The sequence below is a fragment of the Scyliorhinus canicula genome, chromosome 16 (assembly GCF_902713615.1).
Source record: "Scyliorhinus canicula chromosome 16, sScyCan1.1, whole genome shotgun sequence".
Lineage (NCBI taxonomy): Eukaryota > Metazoa > Chordata > Chondrichthyes > Carcharhiniformes > Scyliorhinidae > Scyliorhinus > Scyliorhinus canicula.
Genome location: NC_052161.1, coordinates 47,966,068 through 47,986,828, shown reverse-complemented (window position 1 = coordinate 47,986,828; position 20,761 = coordinate 47,966,068). Strand labels below are relative to the sequence as shown.

At 44.4% G+C, this 20,761-nt stretch overlaps 1 protein-coding gene across 1 annotated transcript in view; it reads right to left on the bottom strand.

Annotated features, from left to right (window-relative positions):
• Positions 1-20,761, bottom strand: part of pwwp2b (PWWP domain containing 2B) — a 102,628-nt gene that overhangs the window by 3,603 nt on the left and 78,264 nt on the right. The window lies entirely within an intron of this gene.

The following is a 20,761-nucleotide window of genomic DNA, read 5'->3' as shown; positions in this document are numbered from 1 at the left end:
GATATTTTAGAAAGCTAATCATGTTATGCAGATGCACACAGTAAATGCTTCTGTAGCCATTATAAGTAAAACCTTTTTGGGATGCAACGTTGCTGTGCAAATCTGTACAACTCTTGCCAATTTGATTTACTGTTAAACAGCGTGGAATTTGCAGTTAGATAAAGAAATCATCTCAAAACTAGTTCCATACTTCTATGAGTTGCTAAAGAAAATGGATGAAAAAGGACAAGCAATTACTAGAAACTACTCAGGGCCTGTTGGCAATATAATTTATGTAATATCAGCAGCTAAATTTCAATAAGTAGCATTGTTTGTTTTCTTTAAAGGACTTATTGGATCTGTTTTAGTGCCGTTTTGGGAAAGGAAAAAAAACAATTGGCCTGGACCCAAGAACCTCTCCTTCCTCCTCAAAAAGCCATGGATCCAAACATCCACCCAAGAGTGTAAACCGTGCTTCAGGGTTAACATCTCAGGAAATTTGCTGAAGTGCTTGCTTCTGACAATTTTCACTTGCAGGAGGTTCCACCTCTTCTTATGGGTACCAAGTTTAATAAATAGAGGAAGACAGATTGCAGAGGATTTGAAAGTCTCACATAAATCAATTAAAGAAACAATGCTGAAATGGTAGACTAACAAGGTTACATTTAAGTGCAGGAAAAACTATGTAGACAATTAAAAGCAAATGACTGCAGATGCTGGAATCTGAAACAAAGAAAATGCTGGAAAATCTCAGGAGGTCTGGCAGCACCTGTAAGGAGAGAAAAGATTGAACGTTTCAAGTCCAGATGTCCCTTTGTCAAAGGGGTATCTGGACTCGAAATGTAGGCTCTTTCTCGCCTTACAGGTGTTGCCAGACCTGCTGAGATTTTCCAGCATTTACCCTTCCAGTATGTAGACAAATAAATATGTAAATAAAACGAAGGGTGGATTCTCCGCTGTTGGGATTGTCCTATTCACCAGCAGCCCAGGGATTTCCATACGGCGTGGGACTGCCCACAATGGAAAACCTCACTGGCCAGATGGCAAGATGAAGAATCCCAGAGGCCCGCCGCACCAGATTTCTGATGCAGCGGGACGGAGAATCCTGCCCAAAATGTGTGTTTTGGAAACAGATGCCACAAAAGGCATAGGAGGTACTATGCAGGATACCAAGGATTAATTCTTGGATTCCTAATTGATGTATAGCAGGTGAAGTTTGCAGATAGATGTCAAGAGGATAGAGCAAACAGATACTCAAACTGATTTAGATTAGGCAACTAGGTCAATTTGCAACATTCATGGTTCAATAGCGACAAGTAAAAAAGAATGAGTAAAGAAACAAGTAGTCAGAAGAGGACGTTAGCAAAGCAGTTATAGATCACTTCAATTACCATCTTGCTTAGCTATTGAAAAGAATTGCAAATTAGATCTATACAATACAAACCATAAGTAGTTATGCAGTTGCTGTATAAAGCATAGTTCAAACATTGGTGTAGTCTGCCATCCTAATCATCTATTCAGAAAGCATACCAATGCCCTTAGTACGTGCTTCTAAACCCTAGTATTTATTAACAATTTCAAATATTTTCTTAAGATTCTTTGTATGCATTCATATTTATAAAAGCAATTTTAAAATAAGTTTCATTAGTAAATATTCACAATGCAATAAATTGTAGTTTAAAGGAGAGTATACATGTAATATTGTACTGTGATGGAGATATCTTCAGAGAAGCAAAATACTTCAGTTTAACCACATTAATTTTCTATGGCAACTATGTACATAAATCCCTTTGGAAACCAAACCATTCAACCTGGCTAGACAGTAAGTGCTTGTCTGAATAACCATTGAATGAATAATTTACTTATAGTCCTCTATAAACAAACAGTCAGGAGTGAAATGAAATATGGCAGCTTTCAATAAAAATTGAGCTTATATACACAAAAAAAGCACCCGATAATTTGAACTTAAAAACTAAAATCCAATACTAAAAATAAAGCATTAAAATAACATGGAGGTTAATTAGCATGTCTCAAATATTGTGGCCAGCGTTGACTGAGCATTTAGACATGAACTCTCTCCACACAAGTCTTTTTCTTTGCCTGGGAAGATGCAGTAGGATAACTCTACCAGATACTTCAATGACCGCTTTCTATCCATTTCCTTCCTTGGAAATGCAGAGCTTTAATACAAATCTGGAAATTCAAGGATCATTAAAACTTCAGTAACAATGCTGGGGGAGCCTGCAATAGGTTTATCTGCAGGCTACTGAAGAATGATAATTATAAGCTTACCAACTATAGCAATATTTTAGTGAAAGTCGTTTTCGCAGGTCAAGGGCACCATTTTGAAAACATACAAGGGCAAATATAATATACTGCAAAATCTTCAAATAAGTGGAATAAAAATAGAAACTGAAATACCCAGCAGGTCTCGCAGCATCCATGGAGAGAGAAAAAGAGTTAATGCTTTGAGTAAAATAAGACTGCTTCAGAACTGACGGAGGGTGGAATGCGAGTGGAAAGAATGCCATTGAAAATGGGGAAGAAGGACAAGAGAAAGCCTGGGATAGGATACAGGGAGTGAGAGATTAAACGATAAAGATGTAAAGGAACAAAAAGGCAAAGTGAGTGGCATTAATTGTAAAGAAGTGCAAATATCAGAATAATTTAAAAAATAATTTAGAGTACCCAATTCATTTTTTCCAATTAAGGGGCAATTTAGTGTGGCCAATCCACATCTTTAGGTTGTGGGGGTGAAACCCACGCAAACACACGGAGAATGTGCAAACTCCACACGGACAGTGACCCAGAGCCGGGATCGAACCTGGGACCTCACGCCATGAGGCAGCAGTGCTAACACTGTGCCACCGTGCTGCCCCAATATCAGAATAATTAACAACTTTGTACAAAAGCCAAGTCATGAAAAAAGATTTGAATTAGCGCAAAAACAATTTTTTATTTATTTATTTATTTTTTAAAAAAAATTAAAAATAAATTTAGATTACCCAATTATTTTTTCCAATTAAGGGTCAATTTAGCGTGGCCAATCCACCTACTCTGCACATTTTTGGGTTGTGGGGGCGAAACCTACGCAGACACGGGGAGAATGTGCAAACTCCACACGGACAGTGACCCAGAGCCGGGACCTCAGCGCCGTGAGGCGGTTGTGCTAACCACTAGGCCACCGTGCTGCCCCTCACAAGAACAAAAATAAGCACAAATCAAAATTTACAAAAAGAATTCACAGCCTGAAACCGCTGAACACAGTGTGGAAGAGTCCAGAAGGTTATAAACTGTAAACTGTAACCCGAAGACGAGGTGCTGTTCCTTGGGCTTGTGTTAAGCTTTGCTGGAACACTGCAGCAAGCAGGAGGACAAAAAAAATGTGAACATGAAAGCAAGGGTTACGATCCCAGCTGATGTTACTACTGGACAATCAGGTCCCAGAATGGAACACTGGCTTTTAAAAAAAAAAATGTTTTTATTCTCCATTTTCACATTTTCCTTAAAATTTACACCCCACCCACAGACAGTAAACGGTAACAAATACAAAATCAATCCCCTTAACAATAAGAACCCTGGCCTTTTGATGAAAAACAGATGAGCGAGCTGCAGAACTGACAATTTAACATTTTAGAAAATAAAATAACAAACAAGATTACACTGCTTTACCCCACCTATATCTTTACAGATGTTTACAAATTGGTACGGATAACACAGATTACAATCTATTATTTTACACTGTTATAAGTACATATCCGTGTAAACAAAAAGGTCAACTGTGGTCAGGCACACCACACTCTGAAACCAAGTGACAGATGCCACCCAAAACCACTTCTATGGATCCCTCATTAAAATCCCCCCTCAACACATTCTCCCAAACAGGACCTTTATGCCTTTTAACTTAAAAATGGAATGGCAGAAGTTTTCCAATTGAGGGACAATTAAGCATGGCCAATCCACCGACCCTGCCTCTTTGGGTTGTGGGGGTGAAACCCACGCAAACACGCGGAGAATGTGCAAACTCCACATGGACAGTGACCCAGAGCCGGGATTGAACCTGGGCAGTGACCCAGAGCCGGGATTGAGCCTGGGACCTCGGTCCAGTGAGGCAGTAGTGCTAACCACTGCCCATTCCTTGAATTTAACAGTCAGACATTCTTTTTGGGCCCACTGCCTGGTTTTTGGATTTTATTTTGTTCTTTTGGGATGTCTGCTTTCTGCAGCTCCCTGGTCCAAGCTTACAACTAACTCCAAGATCTTTTTGCCAGAGTGGTCCCTGGTTGCTGCCCCTGGTTGTTGAGCAACAACTTCGTTTTCCTTTTGAGCTGTTTGCTTTCACGTTGCAAACCCTCCATGCATGCATCTAAACCAAACTGAAATTAGACAAAATTAAATTAGATTAAACTTGTATATTCCAAGACCCACAAATATAAATTATTTAAAACTACCTGTTTCCTGACACAAGGTGAATTAAATGGCAAGCATTTGGAAGCTCAGGCTCTGAGCTTATTCAGGTATTCAGCAGTGCGGCCACCTAATCTTCATTTGGTCTCCCCAAAATGTGAGACAGCCACATTTTTAGCAGCAAATACTAAATAGAATTAAGTAAATTGGTGCATTGCCTGGAAGGTGCGTTTGAGGTCTTAAGATTGAAGTATAAAGAGGTAAAAGTGCAGGTGTGACACCACCTGCGATTGCATGGGAAGTTTCTTTGGGAAGGGGGCTAGTTGTTGGGGATGATTGAGGATTGGACCAGGGTGCGATGGAAAGAATGGTTCCTTTGCAAGATATTTTGTTTGGTGGTGGCATCATGCTGGAGGTGGCAGAAGAAGAATGGATTGATGCAAGACTCGAGAGGAAAGAGAAAACCCAAGGGCTGAGATCCCTGAGCACAGACAGGCATGAATGGAACAAAGGGACAGCTCAAAGTTGGACAACAAAGGAGGTGTTAGCAAAAGACACTACAGTCATGCATTATTGCAGTAAACATAATAGTGCTTCATAGAATCCATACAGTGCAGGAGGCCATTTGGCCCAGAGTCCAACCCTCTGAAAGAGCACTCTACTTCGGCCCACTCACCCACCCAATCCTCGTAACCCCAACTACCTGCACATCTTTACACGGTGAGAGAGAACTGGAGTGCATGGAGGAAACCCATGCAGACACGGAGAAATGCACAAACTCCACACAGCTACCCAAGGCCAGAGTTGAACCCAGGTCCCTGGTGCTGTGAGGCAGCAGTGCCAACTACTGCGCCACCAAAGGAACATTAAAGTTTGATCAAGACCAAATATTGGACAGGTGACCAAAAAGTTAAATTAAACAATGTGGTCATAAAAAGTGCCATAAAATGAGGCAAGTCAAGAGATAGAGGGTTAGGGATGGTGTTTATTACTGGCTTAGGCAGCTGAAGGCCAGTGGTGGATCACTAAAATATCAAAAGTTTGTAAAACTGGAGGAGGTTAGAGATAGGGAAAAAACAAAGCAATGGAGGGGTTGAAAACAAGGATGAGAATTTAAAATAACTGGGAGGTGTTGCTGGACCAAGAAACAATGTTGGGCAATGAGTACATTTTATCCATCTCCCTTGTACTTGGTGCTAGTAAGGGTACAGACAGCAGAATTTTGGATGAGTTCAAGATTAAGAGGGTGGCAGATGGGAAGTTAGCCAGGAGGGCATGATGAGGAACAAATGATTGTGGTTTGAAAGGGCCAAGTACAAAAATAGGGAAAACCACAATGTCAATTGGGCAGGTAGGCAGAGGCAAGTTGGTTGCTTATTTAGGGCTAATGAAGTTAAGTAAGCTGGAATGGCAAAAGTGGAAGAGAAAGCAAGACAGGAACAGCTGATGAGACTGAGGATCTGTGATGGATGAAGTCGTAGGACTCGGAGTAGGCTATTCAGCCCATAAAGTTTGCTCCCCATTCAATATCATGGCTGATCATCCACTTCAACGTCTTTTACCCACACCATCCCCTAATTTATGTATTTGGCATACCAATATCTACTTTAAACATACTCCATGATTAAGCTTCCACAGCACCATGGTTAGAGAATTCCAAAGATTCACAGCCCTTGAGGCAAAGAATTTCTCCTCACCTTGGTCCGAAGCAATGTCCCCATTATTTTGAAATTGAAACCCCGATTTTCGATTCCTCTCCCAGGGTATGCATGTTACCTGCATCTACCTTGTCTATTCCAGTTTCAATGAGATCCCACCCTCATTCTTAAAAATCAAGGCAAAATCGAGACTTTAGATTGAAATTAACCCCCTTATAACTCACTCAGCAGCTTTCAGTACTGACAAGAGTCGACATCCAAGAATCAAAATTCAGGTTTAAGCATCTATTTGGGAGACAGTGTGGACTCATCCATTGGGTGGGGTGGAGGAGGCGGATGGTGGAGTGCAGAGGGCTACCGTGCAGGTTCTCCAGTGGAATCAAATTGGCAGAGGAAGAACAGAGAATACTTCAATTATAATTTGAATCTGTGCTCCAGTGTTGCTAGCATAAGTCTGGTTGATCAGCAAAACAAGGGGTAATTAAATAAAACAGAAAAGAACAAAAGTGATCAGGGAAGTTGAAGGCTAAATCACACGCTCAACACAGAAGAGCTGGTTCAAGATGCAGAAAGTGCTCGCGTTAGTCCAATCTGGTACAGTGATGAATTTTGGAAATGCACCGAAGGGTGAAATGGTGCCAATTTGACTTGAGAGTCACAGGATGCAAGCAGACAGCAACAGAGTCCATTCAATAGTATGGTGCAACATAAAACAAACAAACAAACAAACAACCTCAACAGAAAGCAGTCAAACTCGTGCAGACATTTGATACAGGAGAAAGAGGATTTCAGCCAAGACCTCAGAGCAAAATGAATAAGCCAATACTACATCACAGTTCCATTCAGAAATCTAGCAGGTAATGGCCTGGAGGACAGGCTCCACAGGATAACAAGCTTTCAGATCTTGCCAGATTATCAGAAACAAGCAGAAACACAAGGCATACACAAATACGCAATGCAGCCAAAATCATGGCTATTTTAGTATGGGCAGGGCATTAACAATATTAAAAATAAATGAACTAACATTTTATGTTCACCACTGATGTAGGAGGCCTTGAGGCACAATGACAGCATCCTGTTGGACCAGAAGTCCCAGGTTAGAGTCCAACACCAGGACTTGCTGGTCACAGAAGATGCGTTCATATGTGCTTCAACAGGCTGATAATCAGCTTGGGAATCCTTCCACCACTATTCTCTAAAGGGTAAGAAAAGTGTGTGGGTGCAAAGATGAGCCAAAATAAACTCCTAATGCTACAGTGGACTAAATAGCTAAGCACAAGACAAATGGACGTTTAACCTAGAATCCTAAAGCACAGGGATGGCTGAGGGGAGAGTCAAGGAAGGCGAGTCGACTCATTTTAGGGAGGGGAAGAAAAAAAAAAGAGCCCTGCCACTTCTACCCTCAAATTATTTATCTAATTCTCTTTTTGAAAATTCATAGAATCCCTACAGTGCAAAAGGTGGTCATTTGGCCCATCAAGTCTGCACTGATCCTCCGAAAGAGTTCTCTACCCAGACCCACTGGCCCATCAAGTCTGCACTGATCCTCCCGAAAGAGTTCTTTACCCAGACCCACTCCGGGAACAGCGGTGAGCAATCTTGCTTCATCACTGTCCGCAAAATCCAAATGGTGACAAGCCAGCAATATAAAAAAGGTGGTTTTTCACCACTGGTCTGTAATTATTCTCATCTGATATTATGCATCCTTGAACACAAGTGAAAAAAAAGGTTCTGCTGATATGTGCAGCTTCTTTAAGTTTGCAGAATTTTTTTTATTTAAAAAAAAATTAAGTACCCAATTATTTTTTCCAATTAAGGGGCAATTTAGCACGGCCAATCCACCTACTCTGCACATCTTTTGGATTGTGGGGGCGAAACCCACACAAACACAGGGAGAATGTGTAAACTCCTCACGGACAGTGACCCAGAGCCGGGATTCGAACCCGGGTCCTCAGCGCCGTAGGCAGCAATGCTAACCACTGCGCCACCGCGCTGTCCAAGTTTGCAGAATTAACAGAACATATCAAAATTCAAACTCAACACGACAGCACCATTGCTTTATTCACATAACTGAATAACGAGCTGCACATAACTAGGAACATTTGGATCAGCTCAGATACTCCTGCTAGAAGTGACAAATTCATAAAGCAATCCATTCTCTACAAACAAGGAATACGTTCAACGCTTCATACACAGGAGCTTGGGAACCAGTTTCCTGTCACTTTCTCCATAGCAACACATTTGCCGGAGTTAACGTGCCAACAAACCAACATTTTTTCCCCCCAGTAGAATAAACTGTTGCGATTGTTTGAAATTCGACATTTGGCCTGATGAGTGCAAGGCTAAAAGCTTCTGCAACGTCTTTCTTTTCAACAAAATTTAATTTACATTACAATGCTGCTGCATTCTTGGAACCTCAAAAGGGAGACCGAGATGGGGTATCCACCCTGCAACTGAAGTCATTTTCAATTGCTTGAATTGAGTTACTCCAGTCAAAGCATTTGTAACTAGACTAAGTTTAAAAAGTGCCATCTCGTATACCTGAAAAATTACCCTGTATCAGTTCAATATCAATTGTTACATGGGGTTTGGGCGAACTAAATCTTGAACCAGCATAAAAGATCACAAGACACAAATGTTATTTTGGAGGATAATACCAGGGTAAAATGACTGTTTCCCCCAATTAAGGGGCAATTGGACGCGGCCATTTCACCTACCGGGCACATCTGGCGGTGAGACCTATGCAGACACGGTGAGAACGTGTAAACTCCACATGGGGCTGGGATCGAACCTGGGCCCTCAGCACCGTAAGGTAGGAGTTCTAACCATTGTGCCACCGTGCCGCCCCCAACATTTTCATTGCTGCAACCCATTTTCATGGACTGCTGTTCACTGCATTGGTTTGTTAGTTTGTTACAGCAGTAGACCTGCACTATCTTTTGTTCACTTCCAGAGGCTGTGAATGATTGGCACTAAATTACAATAGATACTGCAATTTAGATGGATTTATAGAAATTGTGGAATTATCATAATGAAAAATTTGGCAATTCATAAAGGTGTTTTTTTAATCCAATCCTTAAAGTTACAAAGCCAATGCACAGAGTAGACAGGGAAAACCCATAATTCATCTCATTGCTTGCTCCGAAAAACAATTCAAATTGAAGTCAATTCATGGTCTTTACAAGAAAGACATACAAGAGAGCCAAGAAAAGGCATTGGAGCTCGTGAGCTTGATCTTGACCAAAAGGCCGAGACTTGATCAGAGCTAAAGATGTCGTTCAGTAGCAGCCATGTCATAGTAACAGTGTTAGAAATTCAGTTACAGCTGATTTACAATGCATAACATTTGGGGAATATTTGAGTGGCAGTACAGGATAAAGGGAAGTTCCCTTATCGTTTCCTACATTATGATGGTGATTACACTACTAGTACTTTTTCTGCTGGAAAGCACTTGAAACATCCAGTGGTCATGAAAAGATCCAATAATCTTTATTATTGTCACAAGTAGGCTTACATTAACACTGCAATGAAGTTCCTAATTGCCACTCTAAGGCATCTGTTCAGGTACACCAAGGGAGAATTCAGAATGTCCATTCACCTAACAAGCACGTCTTTCGGGACTTGTGGGAGGAAACCAGAACACCCGGAGGAAACCCATGCAGACACGGAGAACGTGCAGACTCCACACAGACAGTGACCAAAACGGGAATAGAACCTGGGACTCTGTGAAGCAACAGTGCTACAGGGGGAAGTAGTGCTGAGATAGATGATCAGCCATGATTTAATTGAATGGTGGATCAGGTTCCACAGGCTAAATGGCTTAATCCTGCTCCTATGTAATACCAAAGGTGGCATGAACAAAAACTTCTTTATATGTTCAGTGAGTGGCTATGATCTGAAATGAGTTTGTGCTAGAGACGTATACATCAGGGTTTTCTAATCTGAATTAATCAGCACCTGAAAAAGGGAAAACAATTGCAGAGCTATGGGAATTTGTTTTGTTTTTTTAATAAATTGAGTACCCAATTCATTTTTTCCCAATTAAGGGACAATTTTAGCGTGGCCAATCCACCTACCCTGCACATCTTAAACTTCACATGGACAGTGACAGAGGCGGGATCGAACCTGGGACCTCGGCGACGCGAGACAGCAATGCTAACCACTGCGCCACCGTGCTGGCTATTGCGAATAATTGAGTTGCTCTTGCAGACAGGTCAGCAGACACTTTGGACCAAATGGCTTCCTTCTGTGCTGTAACCATTTGACATTTCATTAGGGGTTACATTCATAGTGCAGCAGAATTAAGAAAGGCATGCTTTGATTCAGCTGAGGAATCTAAACAAGGGTGCTTTAAATAATGCATCGTAGAAAACAACTTAGAAATTCCAGTAGACATTTAGACCTATCAACACACAGCTGTTTCTGTTCTCACAAATTCTCATATCTGCCAAGAGTATATTGGAATGCCAATTTAGTGGACTGTACTGTGGGAGTTGGGCCAGTTGAGCTTCTGGTCAATGGTACATCTCGGGATGTTGATTATGGGGAATTCAACAATGGTAATGCTACAGAATGGCAAGGAGAGTTAGTGAGATAGTCATTGCAATACCCAGGGGTACAAGGTGATTTTGCCCCAAGCATCCCAAAATGAAAATTGCCTCAAGCCCCCCAAAACAAATCAATCATGGAGGCGAAGAATGAGAGAAAAGACGCACCCAAACTGCTTTTCCAAATCACAGATTCAGTCTCTCCTTTGCTCAATACTTCAGCTCTCCCAATCACAGGATCCCTCTCTCATTGCTCCTCCAGAGATGCGAGAGTTCCTGTGAATGGAGGAGCTTCAGAAATGGCTGGTCTAGTGATTGGAGGAGCAACAAGAGCGAGTGAGATCAGAGTTTAGCAATGTCTCCTCTAAACAGCAATGCTGCTACTAATATACCATAGGGATAAACCCACAGCGATTAAGAATCCTGTCACGCAGGGGATTGTTAATAGGCATTTTCATTTTAAATCTAGGTGAAAACAGATATTCTCAACTTATACTCAAGTCAAATCTTCTGATAACGATAGCAAAATTTTGAAATCCACTGACTTTTCCCACACAAGGTAATCGTCATAATTTCGAATGGGAAAGCCACCTAACCTGCACATCGTTGGGACGATGGATGGACACATACGCACATATGAGACGGACGGACACACACGCAAGCTTTTAACTTCAAGATGCTGGAGCCCTAATCAAAAATCAGAAAGAATGGAGCCATGATTGCCGATGGTGAAATACTAAACACAGGACCAAATCTTCTGAAAAATTGGCAAGATGAACTCACATAATCTGTAAATCTAATTGTTGAAAAACTCCAAGAGCAATTGTTTACACAAGCAGAGTACGGGAATTTCCAAAGGCAAATCATAGACACAAAAGCGTGGTTAAAAATTTCCAACAGGAAGTTTGGGGACATAAATTGCTTATGATTACAAGAATCATATTCTAGCCAGATTATCTTTGCTCAGGACAAAGTTCCATTCTATGTAATTATGCATACGTGGCCTTTGGCCCTCCTTCATTTTCTTCTGCTGCATCACCCTCATCCATCTCCCATTAATCCCTTCAACTACATATCCTGGTCAATATCATGGTAGATGCCTCATTAGAAGGTTCACATACTGAGGATATCGGGCACAACTGGTTTACCCTCAATCACTAGATCTAGCTAAACCGCATCAAGGTGATACTCCCCTCTGCCAAAAGCGCACACCAATCCTAGATCATACTGGAAAATCATCATGGGCTTAATTCCTCAACTCTACCAACTACCTTTTTAAAACTCATCCTCAGCTAAGACCATACTCGAGTGGTCTGCCGAAGCTAAACCCTTTCCGTGACTATCCCTTTCATAACCATGAATCCCAATTCCCAAACTCTACCTTTTGGTTTCTCTTCAGTCTCGACTCACCTCACTGCCTGCTTCCCCAATCATATTTTCACAAAATGGAGGAGCTACCTGCCCTCGGTTTTTTGCTAGCTGACAATGGGTACCCCTTGGGTACGGTCTCCTTCCTTTCAAAATGTCCATCATGCCACACAAAGGCCAGTGGTGCAGTGATGGCACTGCTGCCACACCCGCTGAGGTCCTGGGTTTGATCCCGATCTCAGGTCACTGTCCACGTGGAGTTTGCACATTCTCTCAGTGTCTGTGTGGGTCCACATCTTTAGGGAAAAGAGAGTTTTGAGATGGGTGAAGGAAAACCATGACAATAAGTGGAAATGCCACTCCATTAGGTTCCATCAAGGCATGGATATTGGAGCTGGCAAAGAAGAGGGTTGGATTCAATGGAGTCAAGGCCACCCTGTATAAAAGTGGTCGGCTCAAGAGTAACTGGAGGGAAAATACTTGTGTTTTTAAAAAAAAGACATGCTGGGATAGACGGACATAAAAAAAAACATAATTTGGGCAAGGTGGAAACTGAGTTTTCGGACCGGTCAACAGACATGTTGAATTGTTACATTATTGGGGTTTTATGCTTGTTCTTGTTGGGTTGAATTTTTATAGTTGTTTAGATTTGGGGTTTTTGTTATGATAATATAACAATATAATGGAGCACAAGGTATATAGGGCCTTGTTATTTTCTTGCTTAGAACTTTTTCTTTATCTCCAGTCGGGAGCCTCCCTGCTAACACAAGAGTCAGTTAACAAAGGGCTGCGCGGTGGTGCAGCGGATAGCACTGTCCCAGATTCAGTATAGCTCTAGGTTATGTCCTTTTGGCGTTTTCACATTCTCCCCGTATTTGCGTGGTTTGTGCCCCCAAAAGATGTGCAGGGAGGGTGGATTGGCCATGATAAAATTGCCCCTTTATTGGAAAAAAAATTGGGTACTCTTAATTTAAAACAAAAGTCAACTAACACGAGTGGTCTTGAAGAGTTCGCTGCAGCTCATTATTTTTTTAAAATTAGTGTATCCAATTATTTGTTCCAATTCAGGGACAACTTAGCATAGCCAATCCACCTGCCCTGCAAATCTTTGAGCTGTGGGAGTGAGACCCAGCAGGCATGAGGAGAATGTGCCAACTTCACACAGGTCATTGCTCAGGGCCAGGAATGAACCTGGGACCTCGCTAATCACTGCACCTTGCTGCCCATCTGCAGTTCATTATAATTTATTTATTTATTAATTTTTATTTTTATTTTTTATTCGGCCCAGTGAGTCTGCACCGGCTCTTGGAACGAGCACCCTACCCTAGCCTACACCTCAACCCTATCCCCATAATCCAGCAACCCCACCCAACACTAAGGGCAATTTTGGACACGAAGGGCACTTTAGCATGGCCAGTCCACCTAACCTGCACATCTTTGGACAAATCGATGTGACCATCAATTCACTCGAGACAAGGACAGCACGGTGGCACAGTGGTTAGCATTGCTGCCTACGGCGCTGAGGACCTGGGTTCGAATCCCGGCCCTGGGTCACTGTGTGAGGAGTTTGCACATTCTCCCCGTGTCTGCGTGGGTTTCGCCCCCACAACCCAAAAATGTGCAGGTTAGGTGGATCGGCCACGTTAAATTGCCCCTTAATTGGAAAAAATTATTGGGTACTCTAAATTTATTTATTTTTTTTAAATTCACTCGAGACAAGAGTAGAAGTAAACCATGGCTTTAATCAACTTAGAACAGTGCCTGCCTGCGACTGATCCAATACGGAGAACCGCCTACAGGTCGACTGCTCTTTACACCTCCCTTCAAGGGTAGGAGCCATGGGCGGAGCCCATACATGAATAATGCATACAATGGCCCATAGGAGAAGCCCACAAGGGCAACAGCATAGCACAGATACAAATACAAGGGCAACAGCACAGATACAATACAATGGTGGATTATTGGCATAATACATTCACCACATTCACCCCCGTTAAAAAAATGAAGTCCGGCGGGGGTGACGAGTTCATAAGTTCAGCCGGTCCAGTGCATGGATTGCGTGCTGTGATCGCCAAAGCTCTGGCGTTGTTGCTGGCCCGGGTGTTGAATTCGCCCGTGCTGGCATCGGTAGTGAGGGCGCCGGTGTGGGTACAGATGTGGACTCCGGGAGCGTCTCTTCTGGATCTTCATTCCTGTGGATCGGTGAAGGGGGGGGGGGGGGGGGGGAATGGAGGGCGGGAGTGCGGGAGCCATATAGAGGCGGGAGCGCTGGTCATGGTAGGTTGGGCAGGATATGGCGGAGGTGGAACCGGCGGGCGCCAGGTCCCGGAGGGAGACCGTATCCTGTTGGCCATCAGGGTGTTCGATATAAGCATACTGGGGGTTGGACTGTAGGAGTTGGACCCTCTCTACCAGAGGATTGAACTTATGGCTTCTGATGTGCTTTCTGAGTAGGACTGGCCCCGGTATCTTCAGCCAGGACGAAAGCTGAGGCCCCCCCCCCCCCCCCCCCCCATGGTCATGAGGGGTCTAGTTTGTGGCCGTGCAAAGTAGGGACCTAATAGAGTGGAGCGCATCGGGGAGGACTTCCTGCCAGTGGGAAACTGGGAGATTCCTGGACTGCAGAGCCAGTAGGAAGGTCTTCCAGACCGTCGCATTCTCTCTCTCCACCTGCCCGTTTCCCCTGGGGTTATAACTGGTAGTCCTACTCGAGGCGATGCCCTTACTGAGCAGGTACTGACGCATTTCGTCACTCGTGAACGACGAGCCCCAGTCACTGTGGACGTAATTGGGGAAACCAAACAGGGTGAAGACACTATGTAGGGCTTTAATGATGGTGGACGTGGTCATGTCGGGGCAAGGGATTGCAAAGGGGAAGTGGGAGAACTCATCAATAATATTGAGGAAATATGTATTGCGGTTATTGGAGGGGAGGGGCCCTTTGAAATCGATACTGAGGCGCTCAAAGGGCCGGGTATCTTTACTAGGTGGGCCTTATCTGGGTCGATAGAAGTGTGGTTTACACTCCGCACAAATCTGGCAGTCCCCTGTCATGGCTCTGACCTCCTCGGTGAAGTAGAGCAGGTTGTGGGCCTTGATATAGTGGATAAGCCGGGTGACCCCCAGGTGCCAGAGGTCACCGTGGAGGGCCTGTAGTGGGTCATCGTGCACGCTTGCGCATGTGCCGTGGGATAGGGCATCTGGGGCTCGTTGAGCTTCCAGGACGATATACAATATCGTAATTGTCGGAGGAGAGTTAGATCCTCCACCTGAAGATCTATCATTCTTGATTTTTCCCCGCTACGTATTGTTGAACATGAAGGCTACCGATCGTTGGTCAGTGATGAGGGTAAACCTCCTACCAGCGAGGTAGTGCCTCCAGTGCCGTACGGCTTCCAAGATGGCTTGGGGCTACTTCTCGACTGAGGAGTGCCGAATTTCAGAGGTGGTGAGGGTGCACGAAAAAAACGCTACCGGTCTACCTGCTTGATTGAGGGTGGCGGCGAGAACGACCTCTGATGTGTCGCTCTCCACCTGGAAGGGGACGGACTTGTCCACCACGCGCATCGCGGCTTTGGGGCGATGTCCACATTGATGCAGCTGAAGGCCTGGTGGGCCTCGGTTGCCAGTGGGAAGATAGTGGCCTAGATTAGTGGGCGGGCTTTGCCCGCATAAAGTGGGGACCCACTGGGCATAATATGAAAAGAACCTAAGACACCTCTTCAGGGCCTTGGGGGAGGGGAAGTTGCAGGAGGGGGCGCATACGGTCAGGGTCGGATCCTAGAACCCAGTTTTCCACGACGTAGCCGAGGATGGCTAGTCTAGTTGTGCGGAAAACGCATTTCTCCTTGTTGTACGCGTGGTTTAGGCGATTTGGAGAAATCTGTGGAGATTGGCGTCGTGGTCCTGCTGATCATGGCCGCAGATGGTGACATTGTCCAAGTACGGAAATGTGGCCCGCAGCCCATACTGGTCCACCATTCGGTCCATTGTTCTTTGGAACACTGAAACCCCATTCGTGACGCCAAAGGGACCCGGAGGAAGTGGAAAAAGGCGGCAGTCTGCTTCAAAAGCAGTATAGTGGCGGTCCTCCGGGCGGATTGGGAGCTGGGGGTATGCAGACTTCAGATTCACGGTGGAGAACACCCGGTAGGTGTGCAATCTGGTTTACCATGTCTGCAACTCGGGGAAAGGGATACGCATCGAGTTGCGTGTACCGGTTTATGGTTTGGCTGTAATCTACAACCATCTGGTTATTTTCCCCATCTTGAGGACCACCACCTGAGCTCTCCAGGGGCTATTGCGGGCCTCGATGACTCCCTCCCGCAAGAGTTGCTGGATCACGGACCTGATAAAAAGTCCTGTACTGTATGCTAGAACGCCTGCTTCTGGTGGCGACTGGTTTGCAGTCAGCGGTGAGGTTTGCGAAGAGTGGGGGAGGGTCGACTTTTCGGGTCGCGAGGCTGCATATGGTGAGTGGGGGTAGGGGCCCCCCGAACTTCAGGGTTAGGCTCCTGAGGTTGCATTGGAATCTAGTACCAATGGGAAGAGAGGAGCGCAGAGGTCTGGGAGCACATATAATTTAAAATTGGCGTACTCGGCCCCCTGTGATGCTAAGGTTGCGGTAGTGCACCCTCGGATTTGCACCGAATGCGACCCAGAGGCAAGGGAGATGGTTTGGTGCGCCGGGAAAATTGTGAGCGAGCAGCATCTTACCATGTCCTAATGAGTGAAGCTCTCTGTGCTCCCAGAGTCGAAAAGACAAGGCGTCTCTTACCCTTTTAATCCGAACGGTCATCATAGAGTTCCGGAGGTGCTTGAGTCGCGACTGATCCAGGGTGACCAATTAAGGGGCAATTTAGAGTGGCCAATCTACCTAACCTGCACATCTTTGGGTTGTGGGGTTAAACCCACGCAGATACGGGGAGAATGTGCAAACTCCACACGGACAGTGACCCAGGGTCGGGATTCAAACCCGGGTCCTCAGCGCCGTAGGCAGCAATGCTAACCACTGCGCCACCGTGCTGCCCCCCAGTCGGTCAGGTTTGAGGGCCGATTCCATAGTTGCCTTTAAGTTGATTAAATAATGAGCTGAAGAGTGCTTACTTTGCTTGGGTTTCTTAGGATGTAGACTGGAGAAGTTCTTGTTTACCTCGCTTGTATTTGTACTTGGGTACGGTTGTATTCAAGGGTGATGGTTAGTTTCCCGACGGAATCTGTAGATTTTTCTTTGTCCAGTCTTTTGACTTGGTTGGGTGTACCTTTTAAGTATCCTTAATTTGCTTGGTCATCTGTAAAGGTTAGGAGTTTTAATGAGCCAGTGAAAAGATAGAGGGCATTTGCTCACTAGAACAATTCAAAACTCTGATGTGGTATTTTGCAAAGAAATCCATTTGCGAGTCAGAGACTAAACTGGGCTGGAGAGGGTATTTTGGGTTTGGCTGGGTGATCTCTCATTTCTGCATTCGGAGAAGGTCAAATACACCATCATGGAGTCAGATGGCAACCATTCATTCCTTTACAGAGCTAGTCACCATCAGCTGTTAGGGAGTTTCGGTTAGATTCGAGTTAAAGTTAATTAGGTGTGTATGCATTTGCTTTTTCTCTTGTATTGTATATCTGTTTCTGTCGGGTAGCTTTGATTAATGAAAAATTCAATTAACATTTTTTAAAAATATGCAGATGATGCTTGCATCTGCGCACAGAGGCAGAGATCAAACTCTAAACCATCGCCAACACCTGCACTGAGGCATACGTGAGCATGGGCCTTGCACTAACAATCCCATAAAACCAAGGTCCTCTACCAACCTTCCTCCACCACATGCCCCCACCCAAGTTAACAATATTCACAACAAGGATCACTTTCCATACCGTGGGAACCCAATATCAACAAGGCAGACAGACAAGATTCAACACTGCCATGTGCCAAAACCTCAAGACATGGCACCAAGCTCACGGTCTGGAGAAGTATTGATACCCGCCCTCCTATATGGTCTAGACATAAACAGCAGGTACCTCAAAACATGCCGTCTACGCAAGATCCTGCAAATCCATAGGCAGGATAGGCACATCAACATCAGTTTTCGCGCTGAGGCCACCGTCCGCATCGAAGCATTGAACCATGCTCATTAACCTCTGCTGGGCAGGCCACATCATTCACATGCCCGACACTAGACTCCCAAAACACGCCCCAGAAGGGCAGAGGAAGTGCTTCAAGGGCACGCCAAAGCCTCCTTGAAAAAGTGCAACATCCCTACCAATACCTGGGAATCCCAAAACTATCCAAAAAAAAAGGAGGAAAAGCAACTGAGAAGGAGCTGAACAGAGAGTTCATCACCAAGAGCAAGCTAAGAGAAACAGACAGTAAATGGAGCATGGCAACCCAGGCATCCACCCACCTGCTCCCCCAACATTATGCATGCCACCCTCCCACAAAGGACAGCATGTTGTGCATTGGATTCCTCAGCCATCCGAAAACTCATTTTTAGTGTGGGAACAAGCCATCCTCGACTAGAGAGTATTTGGAGTTGTGCCCTATTTATTGGAATTAGACTCTTTGTACCTAGTTTTTTCTACCTCGTGATATTTCTTCTCCCTCCTTCATACCCAAGTATCTTTCCTTAACTCCCTCCTTCTAGTCATGCTCTGCCAGAGTGACATTATCCACAGGCAAAGGGCAAACTTTTAACGGGAGACTTTAATTTGCATATTTTTAAACACCTACTGCAGACCCGAAGAAATAGCAAATTTCAAGTCATCAAAGAAGCCAACATCATCTGCTGCTGAAACCCAGGTCCATGTATTTGTTATCTCTACACTTGACTATCCCAACATATAACTAGCATGTGCTACCTGCCATAAAACTTGAGGCCATCAAAATGTCCCGTACATCCATCACCCTATGCTTAGTGACCTACTGGCTCTCAGTTAAGCAATCACCCAAGTTTTCATCCTGGCTTTCTTAAATTATCCTTCCACAATCTCACTCCTCCCTACCCTCCCACAAACCACTCAACTCTCCCAAGATATCTGTGCTCCTTCAATTCTGACATAGAGCATGAGTTACCAAACTCTGGCATTCTCTTTTTTTTAAAATTTAAGAGTGCCCAATTATTTATTAATTTTTTCCAATTAAGGGGCAATTTATCGTGGCCAATCCACCTAACCTGCACATCTTTGGGTTGTGGGGGTGAAACACATGGGGAGAATGTGCAAACACCACACAGACAGTGACCCAGGGCCAGGATTCGAACCAGGGTAGTCGGTGCCGTCGTCCCAGTGCTAACCACTGCGCACATGCCAGCCAACTCTGGCATTCTCTACTTAAACCTCTATTCAGGAGTCTTAAAACCCATCTAGCGCACAAAGCCTTTGGCCATCTGATCCAATGTCTCAAGTCACTTGGTGTTAAATTGGGTTGGAGGATGCTCCGGGATGTATTATATGTTAAAGGCATTATATAAAGAGGTCAGAGATGCAAGGCTCCAAATGAAACCCTCATTCACATTTCTGGTTGGTTGCAAAGAATTAAACAGGCAGCACAGTGCCACAGTTGTTAGCACTGTTGCTTCACAACGCCAGGGACCCCATGTTCGATTCCGGCCTTGGGTAACTGCGGAATTTGTTAGTTCTCATGTCTGTGCGAGTTTCCTCCAGGTGCTCCAGTATCCTCCCAGTTTAAAGATGCGTAGGTTAGGTGGGGTTACAGGGATACGGGCCTAGGTAGGGAGCTCTTTCAGCAGATTGGTGCAGACTATGGGCTGATTCTAGGAAATCTTTGTTCTTGAAAACTCTGGAAAATGTGCTCTTGAACAAAGCGAAGAGGCTTGAGCAATCAATACGAGAATAGTGACTATAATCAGATAGAGAAAAAGGAGGACAGGTCACAGACAAGTTTTCATGAAGAATCAAAGTATACGACTATTGGAAATCTGGAAGTGGTATACCTACTAAATAGTAACTAAGACAAAATAAGCTAATAAACCGAAAAAGACAAAATTCCAGCAAATCCAAAGTACTGCTGATGCTGCAGATCTGAAAAAGAAACAAAGTGCTGGGTAAACTCAGCAGGGCACCATCTGTGAAGAGAGATAAGAGTTAGCGCAGAGTCCATTAGGACTTCTTTGGAACTGAAGAGGGAAATATGTGATTGCTGTTGAAAGAGTGATAGCGGAGTGGACCAAGATTTCTTTTTCTTTTTCATTAATTCATTTAGGAGATGGGATGCGGGCATTACTGGCTGGGCCTGCATTTATTGCCCATCCCCAATTGCCCTTGCATTTGGTCCACACTGCTGTGGATCTGGATCACATTGCAGGTTTCCTTCAGTAAAAGAACATTAATGAACCAGATAAAAATAGAACAATAATTGGCAATGCTTTCATGGTCATCACTAGACTTTCACCATCTATCATGGTGGGATTTGACCCGGGTCCCCAAATCTTGCCCTGGGGCTCGTACAGCATTTTCTGCTTCTGTTAGCAATCCAATCTCTGTAGATCTGACAGCTAACGGATCCAACACAGAGTCTGGATCAAAGCTCCGATTGCTGACAAAGTCATCCAGAATCAAAACATTAGCTCCCTTCTCTCTACAAACGCGTTCAGACCTGCTGAGATTGCCCAGCATCCACAGTAATTTACTTTTATCTCTGGATTATGAGTCCAGTGACAATACTACTGCACCCCCGCCTCCCCCATGTTGCAGAGAACAGTCCCTATGGAAAGCTGACAGAGGGGAGAGGGACCTATTTGGTGGTGGCATCATTATGAAATTGATAGAACTGGTAAAGGATACCCTTTG